The sequence below is a fragment of the Nicotiana tabacum genome, chromosome 7, assembly GCF_000715075.1.
Source record: "Nicotiana tabacum cultivar K326 chromosome 7, ASM71507v2, whole genome shotgun sequence".
Classification (NCBI taxonomy): Eukaryota; Viridiplantae; Streptophyta; class Magnoliopsida; order Solanales; family Solanaceae; genus Nicotiana; species Nicotiana tabacum.
Window position 1 is genome coordinate 74,887,649 of NC_134086.1, and position 12,234 is coordinate 74,899,882.

General features: G+C 38.0%; 2 long non-coding RNA genes across 5 annotated transcripts; both read left to right on the plus strand.

The window, feature by feature from the left end:
- Nucleotides 1–1,020: 1,020 nt before the first annotated feature.
- On the plus strand, nucleotides 1,021–6,688 carry LOC142182545 (uncharacterized). 4 transcript variants are annotated; one of them, XR_012711353.1, is made up of 12 exons: nucleotides 1,021–1,266; nucleotides 1,376–1,419; nucleotides 1,944–2,026; nucleotides 2,120–2,291; nucleotides 2,401–2,512; nucleotides 3,167–3,256; nucleotides 3,343–3,454; nucleotides 3,861–4,062; nucleotides 4,157–4,396; nucleotides 4,506–4,549; nucleotides 5,250–5,375; nucleotides 6,587–6,688. It is a non-coding gene; the product is annotated as an uncharacterized LOC142182545 (long non-coding RNA). The 4 variants fall into 4 exon arrangements; XR_012711355.1 differs by having other exon boundaries at nucleotides 3,167–3,189; XR_012711352.1 differs by having other exon boundaries at nucleotides 3,343–4,062.
- Nucleotides 6,689–6,767: 79 nt separating this feature from the next.
- On the plus strand, nucleotides 6,768–8,648 carry LOC142182546 (uncharacterized). The gene is made up of 3 exons (XR_012711356.1): nucleotides 6,768–6,951; nucleotides 7,434–7,485; nucleotides 8,192–8,648. It is a non-coding gene; the product is annotated as an uncharacterized LOC142182546 (long non-coding RNA).
- The last annotated feature ends 3,586 nt before the right edge of the window (nucleotides 8,649–12,234 follow it).

The following is a 12,234-nucleotide window of genomic DNA, read 5'->3' on the forward strand; positions in this document are numbered from 1 at the left end:
TTAAAAGGTTAGGTTGTGCTTCTATTTCTCCATTTGGGTCTCTTATTTTTTTTATATTTTGTTTTTTTATATCTTAATGCTTGATTTGATCTGATGTGCATATTTGTTTGTTTTATCTATGTATATTTTTTTGGTTATATTCGTTTTGTTGTATGTGATTTTGGGTATCCTTATAATCCGACAAAGCAGAGGAGGTGGTAAGGTAATCACCAGGTTTGGTATTGAAGGGTTCAATCATATTTCAACAGCTTTAGTACAAAAAGAATTTGCAAACTTCAATATTCAAGAAATGATGAAAATGAGTGTTTTACAAGCACTGGAAACTCTTGAATAAAAAATGTTGAAGAACAACATTTGATAAGCACTAGAAGATATGAGGTTCTAATGAGTTGGTTATCATTACAGCAGCATTGTGCACACTAATTTACGCAATGTGTTTGATATATGGCTGAAAATTGAGATAACTGAATAATATGTTTTTGTTTCATTTATTTTTATTTACCATTTTGAAGCTTACTGTTCTTCCTTCTTCGGCATGCATATATGTGAATTTTTTGCCAAGTAATGTGAAGCATGTTATTTTTTTCTCGCAAATTATTGTTATTATTTTCATCTATTTTGGTTGTCTCTTATTGTGAGTGTATTGATATATTTTTCCCATTTTGTTGCCCAGTCCTGGGCATATGTTCTGATGTTGCACATTTTCATGGATCTTGAGTTTTTTTGTAAAGGTAACGAAATGGATCTTGAAATTACTGAGATATGTGGATCAAAATAGTGTGATCGGAGTTTTTATTTTTAGTGTGGTCGGAGTTTTCATGTAAAGGGTAACATGTTTGTCATCAATAGAGATGGGCTTGAAGAGACAACAAGCAATTTATTGCTGCTTGGCTAAAGAAGTTCAGTTATTATCTCAGCCTTTGTGACACATGGTAAGTCCGAATTCGTCATAGCATTTTTCGCTAATGTGTGTTACTGTATTTATTTCAATTTATGTAATACTTTCTAACTCGAGTTTCATTTTAGAGTGCTGATTATAGTGAGTTCAAAGTACATAATTTCCTGTGCGGGTCTTCAAAGCTTAATCATTTAAGTACTCCAGACAATATCCTCAGGTTACAAAGGCTTATGACAACAGTAAAACTGATTAAAGCCACGTCTAAAAGCTTTCGTCTGCAGCCTGATTTCAGACATGACAGTAGCGTCAACTACCAAATCAACGTATTCCTCCGAGCTACTGAAATCCACTTGCAAATTCCATCCAAGGTATTGAAAGAAATATCAACAGATTCTTTTGTATTATGCAGATTTTAAAAAACTTACGATGAGGTTTTCGAAAGAACATCAAACCAATTAGATTTGATATTTATTCCAGACTCTGTGGAATTCAAGCATCAACCACGTCACATTGCAGTAGAGGTAATTTATTGCACCACTTTGTCATCATGAGCGCCTTTAGTTTTTATGGTTATTAGTGGCTGAATGGATAAAATTTAATCACATTTGTGTTTGAAGTGCTTATTGGTTGTTACAAAGTATATAATAGTTTTGACATGTTGAGTTCTGCTTATTTACTTTTTCGTCAAATGAGAAAAAAATGATCTTATAGAAATTTGTAGCCTTCTGTTTTCCCTCGTCAAAATTATAGCTTCGCATATTTAAGATTTAACTTGTGATTTACTCATCAGCTATTATAGGTAAGTTATAAAGGATTGAACAACTAATTTTTTTCCCCTTGGAATGGCATTGTCAAAAATTTATTGATATATTTTTCCTCTTTTTTGATGTTGCACATTTTCATGGATCTTGAGTTTTTTTGTAAAGGTAAAGAAATAGATCTTGAAATTACTGAGATATGTGGATTAAAAATAGTGTGATCAGAGTTTTCATATTTAGCGTGGTTGGAGTTTTCATATAAAGGGTAAGATGTTTGTCATGAATAGAGGTGGACTTGAAGAGACAACAAACAATCTATCGTTGCTTGGCTAAAGAAGTTCAATTAGTATCTCAGCCTCTGTGACACATGGTAAGTCCGAATTCGTCATAGCATTTTTCGCTAATGTGTGTTACTGTATTTATTTTAATTTATGCAATTCTTTCTAATCGAGTTTCATTTTAGAGGGCTGATTATAGTGAGTTCAAAGAACATAATTTTCTGTGCGGGTCTTCAAAGCTTAATCATTTAAGTAGTCCAGACAAAATCCTCAGGCTACAAAAGCTTACGACAGCAGTAAAACTGATTGAAGCCACGTCTAAAAGCTTCCGTCTGCAGCCTGATTCCAGACATGACGGTAGCGTCAACTACCAAATAAACCTATTCCTTCAAGTTACTGAAATCCACCTGCAAAGTCCATCCAAGGTATTGAAAGAAATATTAACAGATTCTTTTGTATTATGCAGATTTTAAAAAACTTGCGATGAAGTTTTCAAAAGAACATCAAACCAATTAGATTTGATATTTATTCCAGACTCTGTGGAATTCAAGCATCAACCACGTCACGTTACAGCAGAGGTAATTTATTTTCTTGCACTTTAAAAGTAATAGTAAAATTGTTTGCTTTGGATGATGAATTATTGTTTTTTGCTGTAACATGAAGTTATGCTTTCCTGCTGCCTGGGGTGGGTGTGGGGGTGGTTCGGGTGGGGATGGTCTAAGAGGCACCAAGCTCAAAAGTTTGTTTCTTGTATTATCTTAGAAAAATCTCTTGTTTATAATTTTTACTGAATTGGGGAGAATATAGACTTGAAAATTATGTTTTTACATTGAAGTACATAAAAAATGGTTTTATAGGATCCCGACTATTTCGTTGTCATAACTGCTTTGTTATGCTTTCATTGAGCCAGGGGTATGTTGTTGTTGTTATTGTTGTTGAACCTGGTAAAAACATTAATCTTGCCCCTGTATATTTCTATATTATCATTAAGAGTTTCGATGCATTGAGATAACTATATCAACATGAGAATGAAAGGAATCCATCCAATGCTGTTGAATATTAAGAGAAATATATGCTACTAGGACAAGTATAGTACTATGAAAGTAAAGCTTGTAGGATTTAATAGTCCAATAAATGGATCAATAGGTAGTCAAGATAAAGGTGGATCAAGTTGTTTTTGATTGACTGCATTGGCCATTGTATTCCTTTAACTTGGTGCTCCTATTTTATAGGATCATCGTATATTTGGACAGAGGTACTATGAGTTTCTTGACTATTTCCGAGTCCAAAGACATGACAATAGCGTCAACTACCAAATCAACGTATTCCTTTGAGCTACTGAAATCCACTTGCAAATTCCATCCAAGGTATTGAAAGAAATATCAACAGATTCTTTTGTATTATGCAGATTATAAAAAACTTGCGACGAGGTTTTCGAAAGAACATCAAACCAATTAGATTTGAGATTTATTCTAGACTCTGTGGAATTCATGCATCAACCACGTCACATTGCAGCAGAGGTAATTTATGGCACCACTTTGTCATCATGAGCGCCTTTAGTTTTTACGGTTATTAGTGGCTGAATGGATAAAGTTTAATCACATTTGTGTTTGAAGTGCTTATTGGTTGTTACTAAGTATATAATAGTTTTGACATGTTGAGTTCTGCTTATTTACTTTTTCGTCAAATGAGAAAAAAGTGATCTTATAGAAATTTGTAGCCTTCTATTTTCCCTCGTCAAAATCATAGCTTTGCATATTTAAGATTTAACTTGTGGTTTACTCATCAGCTATTATAGGTAAGTTATAAAGGATTAAACAACTAATTTTTTTCCCCTTGGAATGGCATTGTCAAAAATTTATTGATATATTTTTTCCTCTTTTTTGATGTTGCACATTTTTATGGATCTTGAGTTTTTTTGTAAAGGTAAAGAAATGGATCTTGAAATTACTGAGATATGTGGATTAAAAATAGTGTGATCGGAGTTTTCATATTTAGCGTGGTTGGAGTTTTCATATAAAGGGTAAGATGTTTGTCATCAATAGAGATGGGCTTGAAGAGACAACAAGCAATTTATTGCTGCTTGGCTAAAGAAGTTCAATTAGTATCTCAACCTCTGTGACACATGGTATGTCCGAATTCGTCATAGCATTTTTCGCTAATGTGTGTTACTGTATTCATTTCAATTTATGCAATTCTTTCTAACTCGAATTTCATTTTAGAGGGCTGATTATAGTGAGTTCAAAGTACATAATTTCCTATGCGGGTCTTCAAAGCTTAATCATTTAAGTAGTTCAGACAAAATCCTCAGGCTACAAAAGCTTACGACAGTAGTAAAACTGATTGAAGCCACGTCAAAAAGCTTCCGTCTGCAGCCTGATTCCAGACATGACGGTAGCGTCAACTACCAAATAAACCTATTCCTTAAAGTTACTGAAATCCACCTGCAAATTCCATCCAAGGTATTGAAAGAAAAATCAACAGATTTTTTTGTATTATGCAAATTTTTAAAAACTTGTTACGAGGTTTTCGAAAGAACATCAAACCAATTAGATTTGATATTTATTCCAGACTCTGTGGAATTCAAGCATCAACCACGTCACGTTGCAGCAGAGGTAATTTATTTTCTTGCACTTAAAAAGTAATAGTAAAATTGTTTGCTTTGGATGATGAATTGTTGTTTTTTGTTGTAACATGAAGTTATGTTTTCCTGCTACATAGGGTGGGTGTGGGGTTGGGTCGGGTGGGGATGGTCTGAGAGGCACCAAGCTCAAAAGTGTGTTTCTTGTATTATCTTAGAAAAATCTTTTGTTTATAGTTTTTACTGAAAATTGGGGAGAATATAGACTTGAAAATTATGTTTTTACATTGAAGTACATAAAAAATAGTTTTATAAGATCCCGACTATTTCTTTGTCATAACTGCTTTGTTATGCTTTCATTGAGCCGGAGGTCTATTGGAAACAACTTCTCTTGTGGGATTACACTGGGTATGTTGTTGTTGTTGTTGTTGTTGTTGTTGAACCTAGAAAAAACATTAATCTTGCCCCTGTATGTTTCTATATTATCATGAAGATTTTCGATGCATTGAGATAACTATATAGACGTGAGAATGAAAGGAATCCATCCAATGCTGTTGAATATTAAGAGAAATATGTGCTACTGGGACAAGTATAGTACTATGAAAGTAAAGCTTGTAGGATTTAAAAGTCCAATAAATAGATCAACAGGTAGTCAAGATAAAGATGGATCAAGTTGTTTTTGATTGACTGCATTGGCCATTGTATGCCTTTTACTTGGTGCTCCTATTTTATAGGATCATCGTACATTTGGACAGAGGTACAATGAGTTTCTTGACTATTTCCGAATTCCTGATGGACCCATATTTTTGAAAATTTGTGGAGAATCTGCTTGCAATGACAAACCGAATGATTACCTTAGTGTAAGTTGTAATCCCTACTACTGATACTCTATTCTATTTGTGAATGCGTTTTTATAATTCTTGTTTTGTCTTTTTACTTTATTTATCAAGACAGTCAAGTCTTTTTATTTCGCTTCCCCTCTTTTTCTCCGGTGCCCAACTCGCTTTCAGTCTCCCCTTTTGCCATGGGTGGGGTAACATGGTGGTAGGAATTGGAGAAGGAAATGGGAAAGAAATTGATCTTTCATTTTTGTGACCTAGGTTTAGTTACTTCAGACAGTATTTGAAGGATTGGTTGAGCTATATAACTATTATATCTGGTTCCACATGCATTGCAATCATGGTTTATATGCTTTAGGATCGTTTTAGCACTACTAAAGTTTGTCAAATATTTTGTGTGAGTTTTAATTCAAGTATCTCAGTTCATATCTATTTGAATTTGCTGTCGTACTTTATTTAGTTAAAAAGATCAATAAGTGGCAAAGTACAAGTTTTACCTTACTGATAAATTCAAAAATTAGGAATTCTTACTATCTGATATTGTCATGATCATAGTTTTTATAAAGGTCAACAATTGAATACAAGTAACTGCCCTCTAATTGCATTATGTTCTAAATACATGCAGGATAAATGTTACAACTCATATCCACATGTGTTAGTTCATGCCATATATTAATTAACATAAATCCAAGAAGGAATTATCTTTGAGATGATAAGAAGTCAATCCTATTGGTCTTAAGTGATACAAGAGTGTATAAGGGTGATTAACAAGTATTAGAAGTTAAATGAATCAAGGATGTTGTAACTCGTATTTTCAGGTAAATCTAGTGGTGCTTAATACACTCAAGAGGTCATGTATTAAGGTATTGTAATCATATAATATCTGTATAATAAGTCTTGAAGTCAAACGAGTTATGAAACAAAAGTCGACAAAAGTTGTCTCAACTTAGGTTCATAATTTTACTTAAACATTAGGTCAAATGTTTCTAATCTTTTCTCCTAATTTACAAGGAATTACGAGGTGATATACCAACCAAATTAAATATCTATGAGTCTAGTTTCTAACGCATTAAACCGTTCATCAATACGATCTCGGAGTAGAGAGATATTTGCACTTTCCCGAGACCGCGCCAAACACCTCTCTATGGGGCCCACTAAGGTGGTTTAAGATATTTGGACTTATATAGGATGCCTCAAACCCATTTTAAGTCATTTATTCTCACTATTTTCAGACCTTAGAACCCTAGGAACATCCTCTCAAGGTTCTCTCAAGATTCAAGACCCAAAAAAAGGGCGAACAACACAAATCAAGTGTCGGGAATTCCGTGGCGCTAGTAAGTCTCTTGTTCTTCTTGTTGTTGCTCATTTTTGTGTCGTTCCAGCTCGTGTGGGAGGTAGTTTTAAAGGGTTTATGTTCTGTAAATATTCCCTCATGTTCTTAATATCAATCCTAGGGGATTTCAAGCCTTCTAAAGTGATTCTAGTGCCAAAAAATACTAATTGATCGCTAGTTTCGCTTTTTTGTTGTTGTGGCAGCATTTGAGGGATATTTCATGGAAATTTAAGGTCAAATTGGAGTTGTTATTTCTGTATAAAGGTAAGAAACCTCTTACTCTATATGTATTTAAGATTATCCAAGTTGCGGCTAAGCCATTGAAGCTAGAACTTGTGAAATATATATCGAAAGGCTTGGTAGTAATAAATATTATTGTTTTGAGTTGCTGTTGGGCTACGTATTTTACTACTGTTTTGTGGAGTTTTGGAGGAGGAAGTGTGTGTAGAAACACCATATATATGTAGGGTTTTGGGATGATAGTTATTCGTAACATCTCTGGGTCATTTGACACGACTACGGTGGTCGTCGTATGTATAGAGTGATTAGGCTGTGTGTGGACTATTTTGGGAGGCTCAATATGTTTGTTATTGATGTTGTTTGGGCTGTTTGGTGACTGTTTTGATTGGTCTGAAGTCATATATATAGGGGAGGTGTTGTCCGTTTCATCGTAAAATAGGTTGTGGTCGATACATAATAGTTATGACGCTTAAATGATAACGATAGTATCGTTTCTCTTATTGTAGACTAAGGAGTTTTGACAATTCCATAGCTTGAGATTGGGACAATATATACAAGGTATGTGAGGCTATCCCTTTCCTTCTTTTGCACGACTCCGATTGTACATAATGTAATGAACGAGCTTCCAAGATACTCTACTCTTAGAAGCTAGCAGTACTTACATTGTTTTCCCTCTTATGGAACGATTGATGTTAATGTTGCTTCTCTTATTCTTATGTTATCAATGTTGTTAGTACTTCCTGATTCTTATAAGGTTCATAGTGAAGAGTTAGTCCTAATAACGTGTACAGAGGATACCGACCTTACGTCACTCCGAAAGGTTCAAAATGTGATTCCATGAGTCGAGCATGTATTATATATATGTATCTATTTTACTCTACCGAGCCATGCTATAGTTGGCCGGGTACGACACCTATTGTACAACCACTGATCAGTTGGGTTTTACCGAGCTCCACGTGGCCGGGTACGATTCTACCGAGCCTTATGATGGTCGGGTATGTTTTTTACCGAGCCTATTATGGCTGGGTACGATATGATGATGATGATGCCCACAGAGGCGAATGTTTTAAAGGTTTATGTATTTATACATATGTATCATGCATTTCATGTCAGTAGCCCTCAGAGGTACTAAGATGTTACATGTTGTATATTCTCTATCCTTACTTACATTACTGATCGTATTTATGGTTCCCTGCCTTACATACTCAGTACTTTATTCGTACTGATGTCCTTTTATTTGTGGACGTTGCATGTCGTGCTGCAGGTCCTGATAGACAGGCAGGTGCAACTCCCCCACCACAGTAGGCTGTCCAGTTCAGTGGTGATTGGCGAGATCCCTTCTCCGGACTTGCCTTGGTCTTGGTATGCATTTTTGTTATAAACATTATGGGTATGTAGGGGCCCTGTTCCGGCTATTTTGCAGCACTTATGTTCATTTAGAGGCTCATAGACAAGTGTCGACTCATGTATAGTTTGGTATGCCTTGTCGGCTGGTTTTTATTATATAGTCTTTCATGGTAGCGTGGTAGCTCATACCTTATATGTAGTTTTTTGATTGTCTGGTCATCCCCTGCTATGTATGTTCATGCCGTCATATTTTATTGCTGGTTGTCCATGATCCAGGTCTACCATTTATATTGATCTCGTCAGCCCTAAAAGATAATAATGAAGGTTAGATGAAATGTACGTTGGTGCTCGGCAAGTATGGTCGGGTGCTAGTCATGGCCCTCCAGTTTGGGTCGTGATAAACTTGGTATCAGAGCAAGTCTGTCTTAGGTATTGTCTATTAGCCATGTCTAGTAGAGTCTTGATTATGGATGTGTAGCGCACCACATTTATAATCAGGAGGCTACATGACATCTAGGGTTGTTACCTTCTTCATGAATCTAGATCGTGCGTAGAGTTGAGTCGTAAGTGTTTGTCTCTAATATTCACCTTGTTTTCTTTCAGCGATGCCTTTGACTAGGAAGCAAACAATTAGTAGACGGCTTGATACAACTGCGGGAGAGGGTACCAGTCAGGTGACCCAATCTAGAGTAGGCCAAAGTGAGGCTCAGAGTGAGATGCCGTCTCATACCTCATCTACCCCGTCTCCTCCAGAGGATATTAGGAGGCACCCAGCACCTCCAGTTCCTACGTTTGGCACTACAGACCAGGATATGCGGAGTGCTTTGCAGTTATTGACTAGCTTGGTAGCTACTCAAGCTCAGAGGCAGAATACAGGTGCTGCTGAGAAACCAGTTAGTACGAGAGTTCGTGATTTTATTAATTTAGACCCTTCAGTGTTTACCGGATCAGACCCCAAGGAGGACCAGCAAACTTTTATTGACCAGGTTCATCGTACACTTCGGGTTATGCTTGTTAGTGATACAGAGGCAGTAGAGTTGGCTTCTTATCGGCTACGGGATTTAGTAGTTCTCTGGTATGATAGTTGGGAGAGATCCAGGGGTCCGAACGCTCCTCCAGCTGTGTGGAAGGAATTTTCTGAGGCCTTTCTTCGTCACTACTTGCCTATTGAGATACGATGAGCTAGAGCTGATAAGTTCTTGAACCTTAGACAAGGTAATATGAGTGTGCGAGAGTACAATATGCAGTTTGATTCTTTGGCAAGGTATGCTCCCCATATGGTGGCCGAGATGAGTGATAGGGTGCATATGTTCGTGAATGGGTTGGGACCACATCTGATAAATGAGTGTACGACAGCCTCCTTGGTGGAGGGCATGGATATTTCCCGTATTCAAGCTTATGCCCAGACCCTAGAGGATCGTAAGCGCCAGCAGAGGGCAGTTAGGGAGCAGGATAGGGGCCAGCATAAGAGGGCGAGATTTGCAGGGTATTCTGATGACTTCAGAGGCAGCGTCAGGCCACAGTTTTCGAGGAGTTCGGCGCCACCTGTAGCTAGTGCTCCTCCACAGTTTCAGAGGCCTCGATTTGATCAATCCTATTCTGGTCCAGGTTAGAGTTTGCGGGCATCTGGCTCGCAACATCACAGGGATACTAGTCATATGAGACCCCCAACACCACATTGTGATCAGTGCGGCAAGGCCCACTTTGGACTGTGTCGTCGAGGTTCTGATGCATGCTATTCGTGCGGGCAGCCTGGCCATATGATGCGGGATTGTCCTAATAGAGGAGGTGATGGTATGGCTCAGCCGACTGGATCTGTGTCTGGTTCTTCCTCATCAGTTCGACCTCCAGCACGGGGTTTTCAGCAGTCGACAGGTCGTGGTAGGGGTAGAGGTGCAGTGCCGAGTTCGAGTGGTGCTCAAAATCGAACCTATGCTCTAGTAGGTCGACAGGATCTCGAGTCGTCTCCAGATGTTGTTACAGGTATTATATATGTATTTTCTTATGATGTATATGCGCTGATTGATCCGGGATCTACATTATCATATGTTACACCCTTTGTGGCTAATAAGTTTGGCATTGAACCTGAATTGATAAGTAAACCCCTTGTGGTATCTACTCCGATAGGAGATTCTATGATTGCTAGAAGGGTATATAGAGGTTGCACTGTGATGATTTGTAGTCGTCAAACCTCGGCAAATTTATTTGAGTTAGAAATGGTTGATTTTGATGTGATAATGGGAATGGATTGGTTGGCCTCATGCTATGCAAATGTTGACTGCCGTACGAAGATGGTTAGGTTCCAATTTCCGGGTGAACCCGTCATTGAATGGAAATGGAACATTGCTACACCGAAAGGTAGGTTTATTTCCTATCTTAAGGCAAGGAAAATGATCTCAAAATGTTACATTTATCATCTCGTTCACGTTAGGGATGCGGAGGCGAAACCGCCTACTCTACAATCAATCCCCGTGGTCAACAAATTTCCAGATGTTTTCCCAGATGAACTCCCAGGCCTTCCTCCTGAAAGGGAGATTGGGTTTAGCATTGATGTGTTGCCTGACACTCAACCGATCTCTATCCCTCCATACAGAATGGCCCCGGAAGAGTTGCGAGAGTTGAAGGTGCAGTTGAAGGACTTGCTGGATAAGGGCTTCATTAGGCCTAGAACTTCACCTTGGGGTGCACCAGTCCTATTCGTGCGGAAGAAAGACGGGTCGTTACGGATGTGTATCGACTATCGACAGTTGAATAAGTCTACTATAAAGAACAAGTATCCACTTCCAAGAATTGATGACCTGTTTGACCAACTCCAGGGTGCCAAGTATTTCTCCAAGATTGATTTACGTTCAGGGTATCATCAGTGAGGGTTAAGGAGAAGGATATTCCAAAGACGGCCTTCCGGACAAGATACGGGCACTTTGAGGTCTTGGTGATGTCGTTCGGGCTAACAAATGCCCCAGAAGCTTTTATGGATCTCATGAATACTATATTTAGGCCATATCTTGATGTGTTCGTGATTGTATTCATTGATGACATTCTAGTATATTCTCGTTCGGAGGCGGAACATGCGAGCCACTTGCGAATAGTATTACAGACGCTTCAGGATCGTAAGTTATATGCTAAGCTCTCCAAATGTGAATTTTGGCTGAACTCAGTAGCGTTCCTTGGCCATGTGATATCTGACGAGGGTATTAGTGTCGACACTCAGAAGATCGATGCAGTAAAGAATTGGCCGAGACCTACAACACCATCAGAAGTCCACAGCTTCCTAGGGCTAGCAGGATATTATAGGCGGTTTGTGGAAGGGTTTTCCTCTATATCATCACCATTGACTAAGTTAACAAAGAAAGCTACCAAGTTCCAGTGGTCTAACACTTGTGAACGTAGTTTTCTGGAGCTGAAGAATCGATTGACATCCGCACCAGTGCTCACTCTTCCTGAAGGAACAGAAGGTTATGTGGTATATTGTGATGCCTCAAGTATAGGTTTGGGGTGCGTATTGATGCAGCATGGGAAGGTGATTGCTTATGCATCAAGACAATTGAAGAAGCATGAAAAGAATTATCCAACCCATGATTTGGAATTGGCTACAGTAATATATGCTTTGAAGATATGGCGACACTACTTATACGGCGTCCATGTTGACATCTACACAGATCACAAGAGTTTACAATACATCTTCAAGCAGAAAGAGTTGAATTTGAGGCAGCGTAGGTGGCTTGAATTATTGAAAGACTAAGATATCGAGATATTGTATCATCCCGGTAAAGCCAATGTTGTGGCAGACGCTCCCAGCCATAAATCAATGGGAAGCTTAGTACATATTGAGGCAGGTAGATGGGGGTTGACTAAAGAGCTTCATCAGCTAGCCAATATGAGAATCAGATTGTTATACTCTGATGACGGAGGTGTTACTTTACAGAATACATCAGAATCATCTTTGGTAGCCGAGGTAAA